The 18,233-nt window shown below is 35.3% G+C and overlaps 1 non-coding gene across 1 annotated transcript; it reads left to right on the top strand.

Annotated features, from left to right (window-relative positions):
* Nucleotides 1-17,366: 17,366 nt before the first annotated feature.
* Nucleotides 17,367-17,468, top strand: LOC122101089. Its single transcript, XR_006146308.1, has one exon. It is a non-coding gene; the product is annotated as a U6 spliceosomal RNA (small nuclear RNA).
* The last annotated feature ends 765 nt before the right edge of the window (nt 17,469-18,233 follow it).

Raw genomic sequence — 18,233 nt, 5'->3', positions numbered from 1 at the left:
TATAGGTGGGTTACCAAGTTCTTACCAGAAGCTACATATTTTCCTTTTTTTTTCTTCCAAAATTGTGTGGTTTCCAGAATCATACCTTATCTTTCCTTGCGATTTCTTTAGTTTATTTCATACATGCCCACAGCTTCTTCAACTATCATTTATTTATGTGAAGAGCTTTCAAATATCTATTTTCAGTACAAACTCCTTGTATGCATCATTCATATACTCAACTGTCATAAAAACTTGAGAAACAGTATTCATCTCTTTTCATTACTGGATATTATAAATGAGTAAGTAAAATTTAGGAAAATAAAGAATAACATCAATAAATATAACATGATTTTAATAGTACTGTTAAAAATAAATATAATGTTGCTATTTTCTGAGCAATTCAATAAAAACCTCAAAGAAAGAAATAAACTTATTTGAGTGCTGATATTGTGATTTAAACTCTGATATTGTGGTTAAACCTTACCTTCTCACTTAAGCTTTTTCCCTAACTGGTGGTGCTCTATACTTGAAGCACAACTCCCTTCCAAATTTATGTGGGGGGATTATATAAAGATAAGAAGCTTGTGGAATAAAAATCATTTGTGTCCCTATCTTGGGGTTCATTTCATTTAACAGCATCTTATATGATTATATGGTACCCTGTATTAGTTACTTCAAGTAAGGGAAACCATGGGACCTATGGATATTTGGGCCTGGCTTATTTCACTTACTATAATTTTTTCACATCTTTCCAATTCCTAACAAATGGGATGATGTCATTCTTTCTGATGCAGGAATAGAATTCATATATATATATATATATATATATATATATATATATATATATATGTATGTATGTATGTATGTATACATACATATATATATGTATGTATATATCTGTATGTATATACATACACATATATGTATGTATGTATATACATACAGATATATACATATACATACATATGTGTACGTATATATGTATATGCATATATATACAAGAAAGTGTGGCACATATATATGTATATATATACACATAGGTATATATGTATATATTCCATACATATGTATATAAGTATATATCCATTCATCTACTGAGGTGCGTCTGAGTCCGTTTGATATCTTAGCTGTTGTAAATAATGCTGCAATATACATAGTTGTGCTGGTAGCTTAGTATGTTCTTGTTTTTGATAATTTGGTAAATGCCCAAAAGTGGGATTGCTGGGTGAGCTCTAAGTGGAGTCTTGGAAAAAATTATATTAACTGAAATAAGTCAGACCCAAAAAATCATAGGTCCTATAGTTTTACTTATTTGCAATAAGTAGTATATATCTGGGACAAGAATAAAAGTTCAAAAAGTATGTACATATGACCAGATAAGATATTCTTAAGCAAATTGAACTACAAGATAGGGATTTATAATATAACATCTGATTTTTTTGTTTCTTTATATGTTCCTCCACCATGGTATAACCCCTGTTTTCTCTGTATTCGGTGTCAGTGCCCTGTATCTTGTATACACAATTCTCTAGCTTTGGGAGGGGAAGGGAAAAAACAAATTGTTTAAATAGGGATACAGGCTGACCCATTGTAGCAATGAGATACACAATACACTATGTTGAAAAAGGAACTTTGCAATTTAAGCAGGGAAGAGGGGAAGATGGGAGTGGAGGAGTAATTGTGCAGGTGGGAAGGAAGGAAGGGTAGGGGAAAACAAAGGAGGAAGTAGCAAGGCTTAATAGAAAATTACTCATTACCTTGTTCATGTAACTCTAACCCCTCTATACTTTATTTTTCAATAAAATCCTCTTTTAAAAAAATGTGTCATGTACATCTGGTATAGTAGCCTACATCTGTAAACACAGCTGATCAGGAAGCAGAAATGAGGCCAGGCCAGAGAAAAAACTGCCAAGACATCCATCTCAACAAATGAGCTGGCCATAGTGGTTCACATCTGCAATCCTAGCTAATTGTGTGGGAGACATAAGAAGCAATCTAAGATCATTCATTCAATCTAAGATCAGACCCGGGCAAAAAGTTCAAAACTTCAAGTAAATAAAATGGACTAGAAGTATGGCAAAAGTAATTGAGCTGCTTGTTGCTATAAAAATAAAGTCCTATCTAGCAAGCAGAGAACACCTGAATAGAACCCTAGTAATACTCCTCTCTTCCACCAAAAAGCCTAAATAACTTTTTCTCATTTGGACATCTAATTTCAAGGCCACTGAAAGATTAGAGATGGTGATATTCTCTTTAAAATTATGTATTCAAAGGAGACAAAGTTATTTAGGCTTTGAAAGAATTGACTAAGAAGTAAAATGCATGTGATTTTTGTTAGCTCCATAATTCTCAAAAATATAAAATATATTCAAGTATTTAATACATACCCATATATGTACAAATATCCATGTATGTATGTATATACATGTATGTGCATATATGTATATATACATACACGTGGTTCATCTCTTTTCTGTGTAGCAAATGGTACAAATGAAACTGTGCAATCACTACTCAAAGGCATGAATAAACAAAGAGAATGAGCATAGAACTCATATTTAGGAATCTATGGCTAGCCGATAACACTGACAATCTTTTACATCAGTTTGCATGTGTCACTTACTGCAGTAGAGGGACAGTACAACAACAATGTGATACCAGGCAGAAGAAAGGTGAAATGAGAGATACAAATAGTACAATACTCTTTCTGAAGGGTAAATAGGATTTTCTGTGTGTGTGTGTGTGTGTGTGTGTGTGTGTGTGTGTGTGTGTGTGTGTATTATATTTTCTTGAATCATTTCTCTCTTGAGGGGTATCTGGGCTGATTCAGTAAGCATGGTTGTGCTGAAATATTTACTATATCCTGGTTTGTAATCTTTCAGGTAAATGCCTAGGAGTAGAGTTGCTGGATCATATGTAAGTGGCTAGTCAAAACAGGGTGAAGGGAGAAAAGGTACAAGAATGACCAGGAGAAATTGGGGGAAGTGCACAGAGTAATCCAGTAAATATCCTACAAAATTAAGAAGAGTGAAGGAAGAGGTGCATAGAGGAAGGATGTGAATGTTGAAAGGGTTGGCATTGATCAAGCTATATTGTACGCAGAAACTGCCTTGTTTACTAACTCCTTTGCTACTTAATATAATAATTAAAACATCATGTCCCTAAAATATTATGCAATTAGAAGCCAACCATAAGAATCTGCTCAGATCACCTCTAGGGTCTATAAATCTGTTTTGGTTAGGATAATTTTTAGAACAACACTAATGATACATATCATCTGAAGAAAATTTAATGATTTCCAGCTATTTAAGATAATCATTTTTGGAGATATGGCTCAAGTGGCAACTTGTTACCTAGTGAGCAATGCTTTCAGATATTGAATTCAATGTTGATCTTGAACAAAAGTAAAAACAATCAATAAAAGTCAGGCACTTTCCATGGCACTTGTAGCTCATGAGTTTAATCCTACCTTTAATCATAAATTTGGGAATCTCAGTTCAATGTCAGCTTGGATAGGAAAATCTGTGAGACTCTCATCTCCAATTCACTGCCAAAGAAAGATGGAAGTGGAATCATGGCTCAAGTGGTAGAATGCTAGCCTACAGCATAATGCTCAGGGATAGAACCCAAGCCTTGACTTCTAGCCTTAGAAAAGTGCATATACATACACAAAGGAAGTAAGTCACTCAAGTTTAATCCTGGTCAGAACCCTGAGAGTAATCTTGATGATAATAGTAACCGAATCCTAAAATTAATGGAAAATATATCCTAACAGATACTCATGTTCTTTGAAATGATTTATTTGCACTTTGCACCAAATCCTACAGATTCCCTGAATTGGACTCTGAAATCGTTCCCTATTATGAATATTAACCTCAAATCTTCAAATCATGAAAACTATCATAGTTTCCACTGATCTTAACTTTTACTGAACTCCTATATCTCTAAAAAGAAGTTGCAGGTTTACTTAAATTATACTCTACTTTCTAACCCTAACTATATATCTAAACCTACTAGAAACCTAACTCTAAATTTAACCCTATTGAACCCTGAACAGGAAAATTAGGAAAACTCTGTACTTTTTGTTAAATTTCACACTTATGTTACTTGAAAATGTTAGCAGAAAACTCTCAGTTTTACCTTAAAGCCTACCCTTCCCTAACCCTAAGTCTAACCTGAACTAGAACAGTAATCCTAACCATAGTACTAATAGCCTTTGGATTCTAAAAGCCATACAAATACATTAGATTTATTCATCCTAACTTTGATTCAACTAATCTCTCAAAAAATAGTATGTAGTTTTACTCATTATCTTGCCATTTTTGTAACCCTAACCTTAACTGGAATATTGAGGCTAACCCTCACACTAACCATATCCTAATCTTAATATAATTAGCAGGTTCATATTTCACATTCATCCTAATTCTAACATGACTTGTTATTCAAAGATAGTTTCAGTTTTACACTAAACTTATCATTGCCCTAATGCTAACACTAACCACAGCTGCAACTGAAACCTAACTTTCACCCTAATGATAGTCCAATTCTAATGTTTAAGAAAAATAGTCTAGTTTTAATCAGTTTGCACTATGGAAATGAGTTTCAGATTGCCCTGATTCTCACAAATTTTCTGACTCTTCCTCTGAAGTTATCTTGTTCCCTAACATGAACCATTATAAAATAACTTGCCCTCAAATTCTATTATCAGGAAAAATACTGTAGTATCCATTGATCCTACATTTTCCTGAACCCCTGTAGCCTAAAACATTTGCCAATTTACTTACCATCTAGTCCATTACTTAACGCTCTTAACCTAAACTGGATGGAAAAGTCTCATTTATTCATTAAAAAATGATCACTAAGAAATAAATATAATGAAAATACTTTAGTTGCATCTCATTCTACTTAAAATAGATTTGTTACTATTATCATCAAGGTTACTACAGTCTCAATTTGGTACCAAAATATTAGTGTTCAGGAATATCACTCATTTTTAGAAAATGACTAGTTAAACAAAGCTTATATTATATTTGAAATTTAAAAAATGAAAAGGATACCCAGATTAATGACCTTACTCAGACATTCAGAGATTAGAAAAATGTAGAAATATCCTCATTTATGTAGGTCAAACATGGAAGAGAGGATATGGCAAGCCCAACGCCATATACCAATGGCAGAGATATTTAACAAAATCCCATGAAGTTGAAAACAGTCTTAAAAGGGAGATTTGGGCATAAAGGGAGTAGGGCAGAAGAATGGAGATGGAAATGGTGGACTAATACAGTCATATAACTCAATATACATAAGTGAGTATATAAGTAGGAAACTTGAAGGGATATGTGGGGTTGGGGTAAAGGAAGAAAGAAAAATGGAAAGGTTGACAATTATCCAGATGCATTGTACATTGAAATGCACATATTCTCTATTCAACACTGACATGATGAAGCAAAACCCCTTTGGACAATTAGCTAAAAATTAATTTTTTTGAAATTTTAATGTTAATGGACCAGATGCATAAAACTTTAGAGATAAATAAGAGGATAGCATTTACATATTGTTGAGGCTTGTGCTCCTTTCAATATACAAAAATTAGTGTGACAAGTCTACTCCGAATGTAAATTGTGTTTTGCCAATTATTCTTGCAAGTTGCTTAAAATATAGAGAACCAATTTCCAGTAACCCTACACTTCCAATAAAAAAAAAAAATCGTATAGACCTTTGGGTTTTTCACTTGTTTCTAAATATCTTAATGTAATGTATTGGAACTAATTTCATTCCACATTTAAATTTAAATTTTAGATCACTAAATTCTTTTAAAATCCTCTCACTCCATCACAGGTATGGATAGATAACTGATGTGGGCAGAATCAGAACTATTCAGAAGGTTGTAAATAGATGCTTACCTAGTTTTCTCTCTTCTGGAGCATAGAATATAGATTGTCTTAACTGGAAAAAGTTTGCCTTCCCAAGTTTTCTGCATATGAACATTCCATCAACATTTGGTTATTAGAGGATTATTCAAGATTAGCTAAATGTTGATTGATAATGACTGAGCTTGACAGAAAGGTGAGGGAAAACAATCTACACTTCAATGAGGTTCTGACTTGTGTTTCATAAAGGGTTATGAAAGCTCTCCATTAGAAATATAGCAGCTGTGCTTCTAAAAAGTCCTTGCCTGGTTAGACTTTCTGATAATGTCTCAATTCAAGTACTTCTCCTTGGAGTTCCATACTATTCAAGATGCTGTATTAGATCCTTTTACATTTTGCAGACAGCTCTTGGTGATGAAATTTGAGCTTTTCAAAATTGCTCTCCCAATTCCATCCACAAAATGCAGACAAAAAGACAAAAAAAATTGAAAAAATTTGTATCTGTTGATAGTGCATATACTTTTATTTTCCATTACAAACATAAAATGTAGTAAAATGTTTCATAGCAATTACTCTGAACTAGGTTGTGGACACATTCTCATGTAAATAATATACTGTGTTCAAGTAAAAAGTTTGAGGATCCAACATTTTAATATGCCTGTGGTCCTAAAACCAATACCTTACTGATATTGACTGATAAATACAACTTCCCATAAGTACAGAAGTTTTCCTTGTATCTTTTTAATATATATTTTTATTGTAAAGACACTGTACACAGGGGTTACAGTTACATAAGGAAGGAAGTGAGTACATTTCTTATTGAGCATTGTCACCCAATCCTTTGTTTTTCCCCTACCATCCCTTCCCTTCACATCACCCAAATCCTCCCTCCAACCCCCCTCTGATAGTATATACTCTGATAGGATATTCTGCTGGTACTTTGGTTCTTGAGAGTCTACAAGAGCAATCATTCCATGGGGAGCAGGGTGACAACATACGACCTTTACTTACTGAGATTTCCGAATGACTTCCTATCACTTGTACTGCATTTTGCAAGTCGAATCTCATGTCTTAAAACGTACCAGTTTTAAGAGATAAGAGGAGTGGTAAAAGAACTCTTAGAGGCAAATACATCTTCAACATATTTGGTTCCAAGGATTCCGTCTAAGGCATATTCAACAACTAGTGAAACTTATGTTGACTGTAACTATGTGTCTTTCTCCATGTGAGCATGAATACATGGGTATATGTATGTGTGTATTTGTAAGTATAGTAACATACATGTGTACATATATAAGGGCACATACATATATGCATATATAAACAAATGTAAATATATAAATATATTTGCATATATATATCAAGTGTTCAGTGATTTAATGTATAGTTCCTAACACATTGTCATTCTCACAAAGTGTACATGATAAACTGCTCTGAGGATCTGTGCTCTATGACGGGTATCCTTTGTACTCACTTCCCCATTATCTTGTTTTTCAGTCTACTTTCCATAGGATAGCTTTGTTTTCATTACATGTAGTTACTCACTGATACTCAAAGGAAAAGGTTGTTTGTAAAAGGAAACGTACTTTTAGGTCACAGGTTAAAAGTATCTTATCCATCCCAATTATTCCTATGAGATAAAATTTATAATAGTAATAAAATTGAAAAGGAATTCCTAGATCTGTTGTTTTACCATTTAGAATGGCAAATAATAATATCACATCACAGTTGTAACTCTTCAATAAGGCAAAGGTAACTAATTGTCCATATCATGTTCCCACAAACCAGTGGATCCTGACAGATAATAGTAGACCACCAGAAATTCTAAGCAGCAGACATGAAGCATGAAAGAGAAAGTGAGGAAATGATAGAGAGTATAAGAGAGAGGGAAATATCATAATAGTGAAAGTGCATAACAGATAAATAAGAGCTGTATGAGAATATTCATATGCCTATCTTTTGACACTACATGTACATTTGAAGGTATTTGTTGCATAATAACCAATCAACATAAAATATAAAGTGTTTCATGGAGGTCGGAGGAAGATGGTAGAGGAGAACCTGGAGGCTAAACAAGCTCTCACATACAAAGCAGTTTTAGTGTTCCAGTGAACAGTACTAGCCTAGATAATCACACCAAGTGTGCCAACACTGTACACAGAGTTTGACTAGAGAGGGAAGATCCAGGCCAGAAGACAGATCTAAGCACTTGCCAGTAGCCACGGTTGTGGCAGCATCTGTGGCACCCATAGCCACCATATCTACAACAGAGTGTCCAAGAAAAAGGCGCCATATGCAGTGGGTGAGCGGATTCTACTCAACACCAACAAGAACTGAAAAGGAGCAGATCACAGACCAGAGATAACCAGGAACAAAGACTCCTGCCTGAGTAGAATCCTGACATCCTCACTCCTTCTCATGGAGCAGAGGAGGGAAGGCTGCCCCTTCCCCTCCCACCAGACATCATCTTTGATACTGAGAAAGGCCAGGCTGAGCAACTAGCTCCAACTCAGGCCTTGGAAGAAAACAAAAGGGTCATTTAGCAGGTCACAGGCATCTGACCTGACCTTCCAGGCTCAGATCCATCCAGGAGAAAGTCACCTAGTCCAAGCAGAGAGAGTTCTGCCCCACAGAGGAGTGACTATCTTCACTGGGTTAACAGAACCAGAGGCTGCCCCTACCTACAGCAGCCTAGACAATCAATTGAAATTGAATAAACATAAACTTTGAGAATGGCTCCAGGTCTGGGAGTGTCTCAGGAGCTAGCCCCTCAGGGAAAAGCTACTGTTTGCTGAAACGCCTCAACCCTACCCAGAACGTAGCCTCATCACAGCATCTCCAAATTAGAGGAAACAGCCATCTTTCTCTTTCGTGATACTCAAAGCAGATCTCCCTCCCACTGAACCAGCCTGAAGGAGGATCACAAAATCCTGGATAAAGCGGAGCATTTTATTGACTGCTCAAACAAACTGATGTAAGAAATCAATCAGGCCACAGGAAAACCAAACACCACAAGCAGACCAGAGACTCCACGGAGAGACTGGTTACAGACACAGGGGAGATACAGGATCTTCCCATTCCTCACACACACACACACCTGAAAATTAAACAACTCTTTTTGGTACCATTTTTTTAAACTTTTTAATTGTTTTCTATTAATCATTTTTTTCTTCTTCTCCTAATTTTTATTTTAGGTGTGTGTGTGTGTGTGTGTGTGTGTGTGTGTGTGCTTTTTTAAAAAATCGCTATTGACATTTTGGTCCTTTTTAAATTGTTTTTATTTTTTTTGATTCTTTTCATTTTTTTGTCTTTCTTTTTTTTTGTGTGTGTGTGACTTAATTGCTGTTTTGCCTCATCCCCAGATAAATACCCTTCATCGATTATTAGAACTTATCCCCCATTGTGTACATAATTAATCCAGAAATGTATTACTTAATTCACAAACTTTTAGGCGTAACTGTTTAATAGCAGTATTATATCTTTATACCATATAATTTTCAAGTAAATATTGTAAGAATTTTTATTTTTTAGTTTTTCATGTCTCCTTTCTATCATCCCCTCCTGTCATCCTATCCTTTTCTTCTCTCAATATCACTTCTTTAAAGTTACATAATTTTTAAATGTTTCACTTTTTAAATTTAAATTTTTGTTTTTCCATTTTTGATTATCTTCTTTTTAATTTCTTTCTTATCATTCTGTCCAATCCCTTTCCCTCTCTGAGATTAGGACATGGTTAAATTTACTTTAACTTCTCCACATATTTCTAATCCTATTTTTCCCCACATTTCTCCCTAAACATCATAATTTCTGATTTGAAAAATTCATCTTTGCTGTTCTTAGCCCATTAATGCATAGTTTTTTGGTGTTGAATAGATTGTATCTGTTATACTAGCTTCTATCTGCAGCCATTTTGACTACACAACTACAGGACTTTGGTTGATGCTTGCCTTAAAATAGTGTTTTAGCAACAAAATTGGTGTCACTTTCATATCAAGTGTGCAGAACAAGCCGGAAAACATGAGAAAAATGGCAAGTCTGGGTATCTCAACTCCCATTCATGATAATCCAGTGACAGAACAGTTAATGAATAATCCGGAGGAGAGTTCCTGCAAAGCACTACAAACACTACTGGAAAACGTGGTGAATGAAAAGAATGAAAGCTTGCAAAGGACTCAGTTTGAACGTGATAGGGAGAGAGAGAGGAGGCAAACCAAACATTAGTACAGGAATTTCGTGTCTGTCAGGAAACTACTCAAAGACTGATACAGTAATTGCGTGAACAGGTTGAGAACAGTCAAAGAGAAAGAAAGGAATTGCGTGAGCAGGCAGAGAACAGATGAAGAGAGACACAGGATTTGCGTGAGCAGGCTGAGAACAGTCAAAGGGAACTACAGGAATTGCATGAACGTGAGGAAGCTAATCAAAGCATAACACAGGAATTGTGACATCAGGATGAGAATAGACAAAGATCAATAGAGGCATTCATGGAATCCATAAACAGACAGCTGAAAGAATTCAGGGCGACCACACAGGGAATGCTGAATGGAGCCCGGCAGCAGGAATGGGAGTCCAAGTAATCCATAACCAATCAACTAAGTGATTTGAGAACACCAAATTAAGGAAGTAAAGAAGTTCATAGAAGATCTAAAAAAAGGCTCCAACAAAGAATTTGAAGCCATCAAGGCCGACCAATTAGAAGGAAAAGAAATAAACCAAGTAGAAAGACAACAGTAGGTTAGAGCATGCAGAAGATCGAAACTTGGGGATTGAAGACAGCCTAGGTATTATAGAGAAAGAACATACAATTATCCAAGACAAATCCAAGAAATATGATAGATCTATTCAACATTTGGAATACATAATCAGAAGGCCTACTCTGAGGACAAATGGTGTAGAGGAGCACGTAGAGACAGAAGTTAATTGTCGAGGAAATTTGTTTAACAGGATCCTAGCAGAGAACTTCCCAAACATACAAAAAGATAGGCCTATTCAGATACAAGATGCTTGTAGAACCCCAAATAGACCAGAACAGAACAGCACTTCCCATTGTCACATTATAATCCACACAGGACCAATTCAGATCAAGAATAAGTTCTTAAAAATGTCAAGGAGAAAAGATCAATCATCTATAAAGGAAAACCAATTAGAATCACCTCATATTTTTCAGCATAGATAAGTAAAGCAAGAAGAGACTGGCAGGCTGTATGCCATGCCCTGAAGACAAACAATTTTCAGCCAAGAATCCTGTACCCAACTAAACTCTCCTTCATAACCGAAGGTCAAATAAAAACCTTCCTTAGCAAAGAAAAACAAAAATATATCTCCACCAAACCAGCCCTATAAAAAATACTTAAAGATGACCTACACACAGAAACCCAACAAGACCACAATAATGGCTAAGAAACCACACCCAAACTGAGAATCCAAGAACCACAGGAAAAACCAAGTTTCCACAGCCCCCAAAGAGGTGGATAGCATGGCAGGAGCTACCAAACACCTCTCAGTCCTACCTCTCAACATTAACAGACTTAAAGCTCCAATTTAGCGAAATAGACTGTCTAGTTGGATTAAAAAGCAAGATAATTCTATCTCCTGTCTTCAGGATGCACACTTTACCTATAAAAGCAAACATATTTTGTTAATGAAAGGATGGAATAAAATCTACGAATCAAACAGCTGCCATAAACAGGAAGGAGTTGCAATAATAATATCAGGTAAAATATGCCTCGAATTAAAATTAGTGTAAAGAGGTAAAGAAAGTCGCTACATATGACTTATGGGTTCTCTACTTCAGGAGGATATTACAATTCTAAATATGGAATTGAAAAACAATAGAGCACCAAAATTTATCCAAGAGACACTATTTTCCCTCAGATCTCACATAGATCCAACGACATTAATTGTTGAGGATTTTAACACACCACTATGCCCACTATATAGATCAAATCAGCAAAAAAAAAAAAAAAATCAACAGGGAAACCGCAGATTTAAACAACTGCATAGAGCAAATAGATTTAACAGACATCTACTGAATATTTCACCCAGTAGCATCAGAATTCTCGTTTTACTCTGCAGTTCATGGAACATTTTCCAAAAGAGATCACATTTTAGGTCACAAAACAAACTTGTCCAAATTCAGAAACATTGAAGTTACACCTTGCATCCTCTCAGACTACAAGGGAATACAATTAGAACTCAACACCAAAAAAGTCTTGTAACGCATGGAGGCTGGATGACACACTGTTGAATAACCAGGGGGTCATGGAAGAGATTAGAAAGGAAATTCAAATGTCCATGATATTCCAAAAAAATGAACACACAAATTACCAGCTCTTCTGGGACACTGCAAAGACAGTACTCAGAGGCAAGTTTATAGCTCTGAGTTCCTACACCAACAAATTAGAGAGATCTGAAACCAACCACTTAATGAGACATCTGAACCACCTTGACAAAGAACACCAAGATAAACCCCAATTCAATAGATGGAAAGAAATAATTAACATTAAATCCGAGTTAAACGAATTAGAAATTAAAAAAAAAAAACAGAATGAATCAACAAAACAAAGAGTTGGTTCTATGAAAAAATTAACAAAATTGACAAACCCTTAGCAAATCTTATCAGAAAAAGAAGGAACACACCCAAATAAATAAACTCAGATGTAAGAATGGAAACATCACCACAGAAACAACCAAGATTCTGAACATTAAAAGGGAATATTTTCAAATCTTTATGCTAATAAGTTTGAAAACTTGGCAGAAATGGACCTTTTGCTAGCAATTATCAACATGCAAATACTAAACCAAGATGAGTTAAAGCATATTAAGGGACCCACATCAAGCATTGAAATAGACACAGCAAAAAGAGACCTCCCATGTAAGAAAATCCCAGGACCTAATGGATTTACAGCGGAATTGTACAAGAGCTTCAAAATAGAGCTCACACCAATACTACTCCAACTCTTAAAAGAAATTGAAAGAGAAAGTTCACTACCGAACACATTCTATGAAGCCATCATAACCCTCATCCCAAAACCAGGCACGGACTCATCAAACAAAGAGAAGTATAGACCCATTTCTTTGATGAATATTGATGCAAAACTTCTCAACAAAATTTTGGCCAATCGACTTGAACAATTCATCCAAAAAATCATACACCAATATACAGGATTTATTTCAGGGATGCAAACCTGTTTCAATATACACAAAACAATTAATATAATTTATCACATCAACAAGAGCAAGGATTAAAACCACATGGTTATCTCAACAGATGCAGAAAAAGCATTGGACCAGATCCAACACCCCTTTATGATGAAGGTTTTGGAAAAATTAGGAATCCATGGAACATTCCTCAATACAATAAAAACTTTATATGGAAAACCTACAACCAGCATTGTAATTAATGGTGAAATCTAAAGCCATTTCCTTTTAACTCAGGAATGAGACAAGGATGTCCACTCTCTCAACTTCTCTTCAATTTAGTATTAGAATGCCTAGCTACAGAAATAAGACGATATGCCAACCTAAAAGGGATCCACATAGGGAAAGAAGAAGTAAAATTCTCCCTCTTTGCAGATGACATGATCTTGTACTTAAAGAATCCCACGGACACCACTCCCAAATTACTCAAGCTGATCCAAACCTGGAAAAATAGCAGGGTATAAAATTAACCCTCAAAAATTAATGGCTTTTCTGTACGCCAACAATGAGAAAAGCGTGGCTCAAATCAAGAAAGCTTTTCCATTTGTAATAGCCCCACAAAAAATAAAATACCTAGGAATTAACTTAACCAAAGAAGTGAAGGACTTCTATGAAGAAAACTTTAAAAATCTGAAAAAGGAAATCAAAACAGAACTTAGAAAGTGGCAAAAACCTCCCATGTTCCTCGATAGGAAGGATGAACCTTGTGAAAATGGCAATATTTCCCAAGGCTATCTATAAGTTCAATGTCATACCTATCAATATTCCAGCCGCATTCTTCAAGGAAATAGAAGAGGCAATCCAAAAATTCATATGGAACAACAAAAGACCCCCAATTGCAAAAAGCGATCCTTAACAGAAAGAACAGTGTTGGAGGAATATCAATACCAAATTTCAAACTCTTCTACAAAGCCATAGTAATTAAAACAGTTTTTTACTGGCACAAGAAAAGATCTCAGGAACAATGGAATAGAATTGAAAACCCAGAAATGAACCTACAGACTCATAATCATCTAATATTCGATAAAGGATTTAAAAAGATAAAATCGAAGAAAGGCTGTTCAGTAAATGGTACTGGCAAAATTGGTTAATCACTTGTAGAAAGTTAAGGCTAGATCCTTATATATCACCCTGTACCAGAATCAAGTCCAAATGGATCAAAGACCTCGGAGTCAAAGCAGATATTTTGAAAACATTACAGGATGGAATAGGAGAAACCATAGGTCTCCTTGACAAAGGCTGAAATTTTCTGAAAAGCAGTGCAAAAGCACAACAAATGAAAGAAAGGTTGGACAAATGGGATTGCTTGTAATTGCAGAGCTTCTGCATAACAAAGGACATAGCTAGCAGGATCAATAGAAAGTCCACGGAATCGGAGAGGACCTTCACTACCCATACAACCGACAAGGGTTTCATATCTAAAACAGACCTGGAAATCAAAAAATTAAATCCCCCAAAAACAAATACTCAAAGAAAATTCTGTCCAATAAATAAGTGGGCTAAAGACATAAAGAGAAACTTCTCTGAAGAGGAAAGGAGAGTGACCAATAAAGACATGCAGAAATGCTCAACCTCCCTAGCCATAAAAGAAATGCAAATCAATCAACACTGAGATATCACCTCACCCAAGTTAGAATGGCTATAATCAAGAACTCTAATAACAACAGATGCTGGAGGGAATGTGGACAGAAGGGAACCTTACTTCATTGTTAGTGAGAGTGTAATCTTTTTCATCCACTTTGGAAAGTAGTATGGAGGTTCCTCCAAAGACTCCACATAGAGCTCCCCTATGACCCAGCAATCCCACTTTTGGAGATTTACCCAAATGATCACAAACAAGACCATACTAAAGCTACCACACAGATATATTTATTGCAGCATTACCATAGCTAAGATATGGAACCAACCCAGATGTCCCTCAGTAGATGAATGGATCAAGAAAATGTTGTATATATACACAATGGAATTCTATGTCTCTATCTGAAAGAATGATATTGCCCCATTTGTTAGGAAATGGAAAACGTGGAAAAAATTATGTTAAGTGAAGTAACCCAGGCCCAAAGAAACATAGGTCCCATGGTTTCCCTTATTAGCAATTACTAGTGTATGTCTGAGACATGCAGATATTGTTAGATATGTTGATGTTAGGTGAAGTGAACCCCATGATAAGAATTCAAAATATTTTTCTTTTCTGTAATTATTTCTAACATATTTATAAGATGACTTCTTTGTTACTTTTTATGTCCCTCCCGCATGGTATAACCCCTGTTTTCGCTGTATTTGATGTTGGTATAATTTGTGGAGGGGAAGGGGAATAATTTTTTAAATAGGGATACAGGTGGATCCATTGCAACAATGAGATATACAAGACATGGGACATAAGACATGGGGAAATGGGACGTAAGGGGGTTGAGATGGGAAGGGATAGTAAGGAGAAACAAAGGAGTATGCAACAATGCTTGATAAGAAATGTACTCATTACCTTGCCCATTTAATTGTAACCCCTCTATCTGGTATTTTCACACTTAAAAAAAAACACAAAAAACCATAAAATATGAAGTAATTTTGATAAAAAATAAAAATGACTCAGAATAAATTATCAATGCAAAAAACAATCTTTACAAAAGCAAACTCTCAGAGATATTACATGACTTTGAAAAGGATAAAGTGGCTGAATTTAATATAAATTTAGAAGTATGACCATTCTAAAATATAAAAAGATATTCTTTATTTCATTATATAACACAAAACAGAAAGTAAATGTTGTTTAGATGATTTTTTAAAACACAGTCTCTCAGGTGCTGGGAGGGTGATTCATTGTAGAGTGCTTGCCTTGCATGCATGAGGTCCTGGGTTTGATTCCTCAGCACCACATAAGCAGAAAAAGATGGAAGAGATGCTGTGACTCAAGTAGTACCACTAGCCTTGAGCTGAAGAGCTGAGAGACAGCACCCAGGACCCAGAGTTCAAGCCCCAAACCCAACAAAAACAAAACAAAACACAGTCTCTCATTTTTGTGTGCTCAACATTGTAACACTAGTGTTTCAGTCTAGGGCTAAGATTTTAGGTGTGGACATTTATCAACACTCCTGATTCAGATTCTAATTGATAAAATTTTAATCAATATTTTGTTCTTATTAATTTTGCTCTTTGTAAATTCACATATACCTATAAAAAACAGTGTGGCCATCCCAATAACATTCTCAAAGTACTTCCTAATGATGACTTACAAAAAGTTGTTTTATATTACAACAAGGAAAACAATGCTACAAATAAGGAAAACCAATACATAAATATTAATGATTAATAAAATAAAAAAATTACCACTGTTTCCAGTATTTGAAATGTACTACATATTCGATTTATTATTTTCTCGTATTGTTGTACATTTAAAACTGCCTAAGTCTATGATGTTCAACAAGAATTTTAGAGGCTATGAGTAGCCTTTAAAGATTATTATTATTAAGATTATTATTTATGGTTCATCTCATCATTTGTATATGGCTTATATCATCATTTGTTCCTCACTAACATATAAAGTAAAGAAGCCTTTAAATTTTAACAGAAACTGTGCAGTTAATGTCTTAAATCTGCTTCTTTACACAAACACTTTGCAACTTCCCATTAGTAAAGTTTCTATAAACTCTGAAATGTACATATTTAGTAGTATGTACCATGAATCTTAAATGCTTTATGAAAAAGTTTTACAACCTGCTAAATAGTCTTAATTTTGGCATATATGAGCAAATTCCCAAAATTAAACATATTTAAAACATTAAAACTTTTAACAAACCTTAACACTTTCTATAGTGTTCATTAGGGCATGTTCCTTGTACAGAATAATTGAATTCCTCCTCCTACACATCTGTTGAACAACAAATATCTGGTATTATTTTGTTTTTGACATGTCAAACTTGACTTTATTCTTAAATGTGTTCTTATGTAAGAAATACATGGTTCTAAAATTTCACGACAATTCTTTTTTTTTTTTTTTTTTTTTTTTTGTCGTTTGTGGGGCTTGAACTCTGGGCCTGGGCGCTGTCCCTCAGCTCTTCAGCTCAAGGCGAACACTCTACCACTTGAGCTACAGCGCCACTTCCGGTTTTCTGGTGGTTTATTGGAGATAGGAGTCTCACGGTCTCTCCTGCCCGGGCTGGCTTTGAACCCGATCCTCAGATCTCAGCCTCCTGAGTAGCTAGGATTACAGGCGTGAGCCACCAGCGCCCGGCTTCACGACAATTCTTTTGAATTTAATTTTTGTGGAATTGTCTAGTTTAAGAAAATCAATTACACTTTATGTATAAAAAATGTTCTGTGCTCAATTCAGTAGCACATACACTAATATTGGAACAATAAAGAGAAGAATAGCCCCTGAATGAGGATGACACTCAACTTCGTGAAGCATTCTAGATTTTTAAAAGAACAGATGCTGGAGGGTATGTGGACAGAAGGGAACCTTAATGCATTGTTGTTGGGAGTTTAAACTTGTTCAAAGACTTTGGAAAGTAGTATGGCGGTTCCTCAAAAGACTACAATAGAGCGCCCCTAAGTCCCAGCAATCCCATTTTGGGCATTCACCCAAATGATCACAAACAAGACCATACTAAAACTACCAGCAAAACTATGTTCATTGCAGCATTATTTACCAAAGCTAAGATACAGAACAAAACCCGAGGCCCCACAGTAAACGAATGGATCAAGAAAATGTGTGTGTGTGTGTGTGTGTGTGTGTGTGTGTGTACTGGAATTCTATGCCTCCATCAGAAAGAATGACATCACCCAGTTTGTTAGGAAATGGAAAGACATGGAAAAAATTATATTAAGTGAATTAAGCCAGGCCCAAAGAAGTGAAGTAAGCCAGGCCCAAAGAAAGATAAGTCCCATGGTTTCCTTAATTGCAATAACTAGTATGTGTCTGCTACAAGCAGAAAACATCATATAAGTTTATGTAAGGCAAAATGAACCCCAAGATAAGGATTCAAATGGTTTTTATTTCTTGCGATTGTTTCTAAGATATTTATAAGATGAATTCTTTGTTGCTTTGTATGTTCCTCCTGCAAGCTAAAGCCCCTGTTTTCACTGTGTTTGATGTTGGTATACTTTGTGCAGTGGAAGGGAAACACAAATCGTTTAAAAAGGGATGCAGGTGGACCCATTGCAACAATGAGATGAACAAGTCGT

The sequence above is a fragment of the Dipodomys spectabilis genome, unplaced genomic scaffold (assembly GCF_019054845.1).
Source record: "Dipodomys spectabilis isolate Male_0828 unplaced genomic scaffold, ASM1905484v1 ptg000627l, whole genome shotgun sequence".
In the NCBI taxonomy this organism is placed as follows: domain Eukaryota; kingdom Metazoa; phylum Chordata; class Mammalia; order Rodentia; family Heteromyidae; genus Dipodomys; species Dipodomys spectabilis.
Note: the sequence above shows the minus strand (reverse complement) of the source record. Positions and strands in the feature narration are given on the sequence as shown.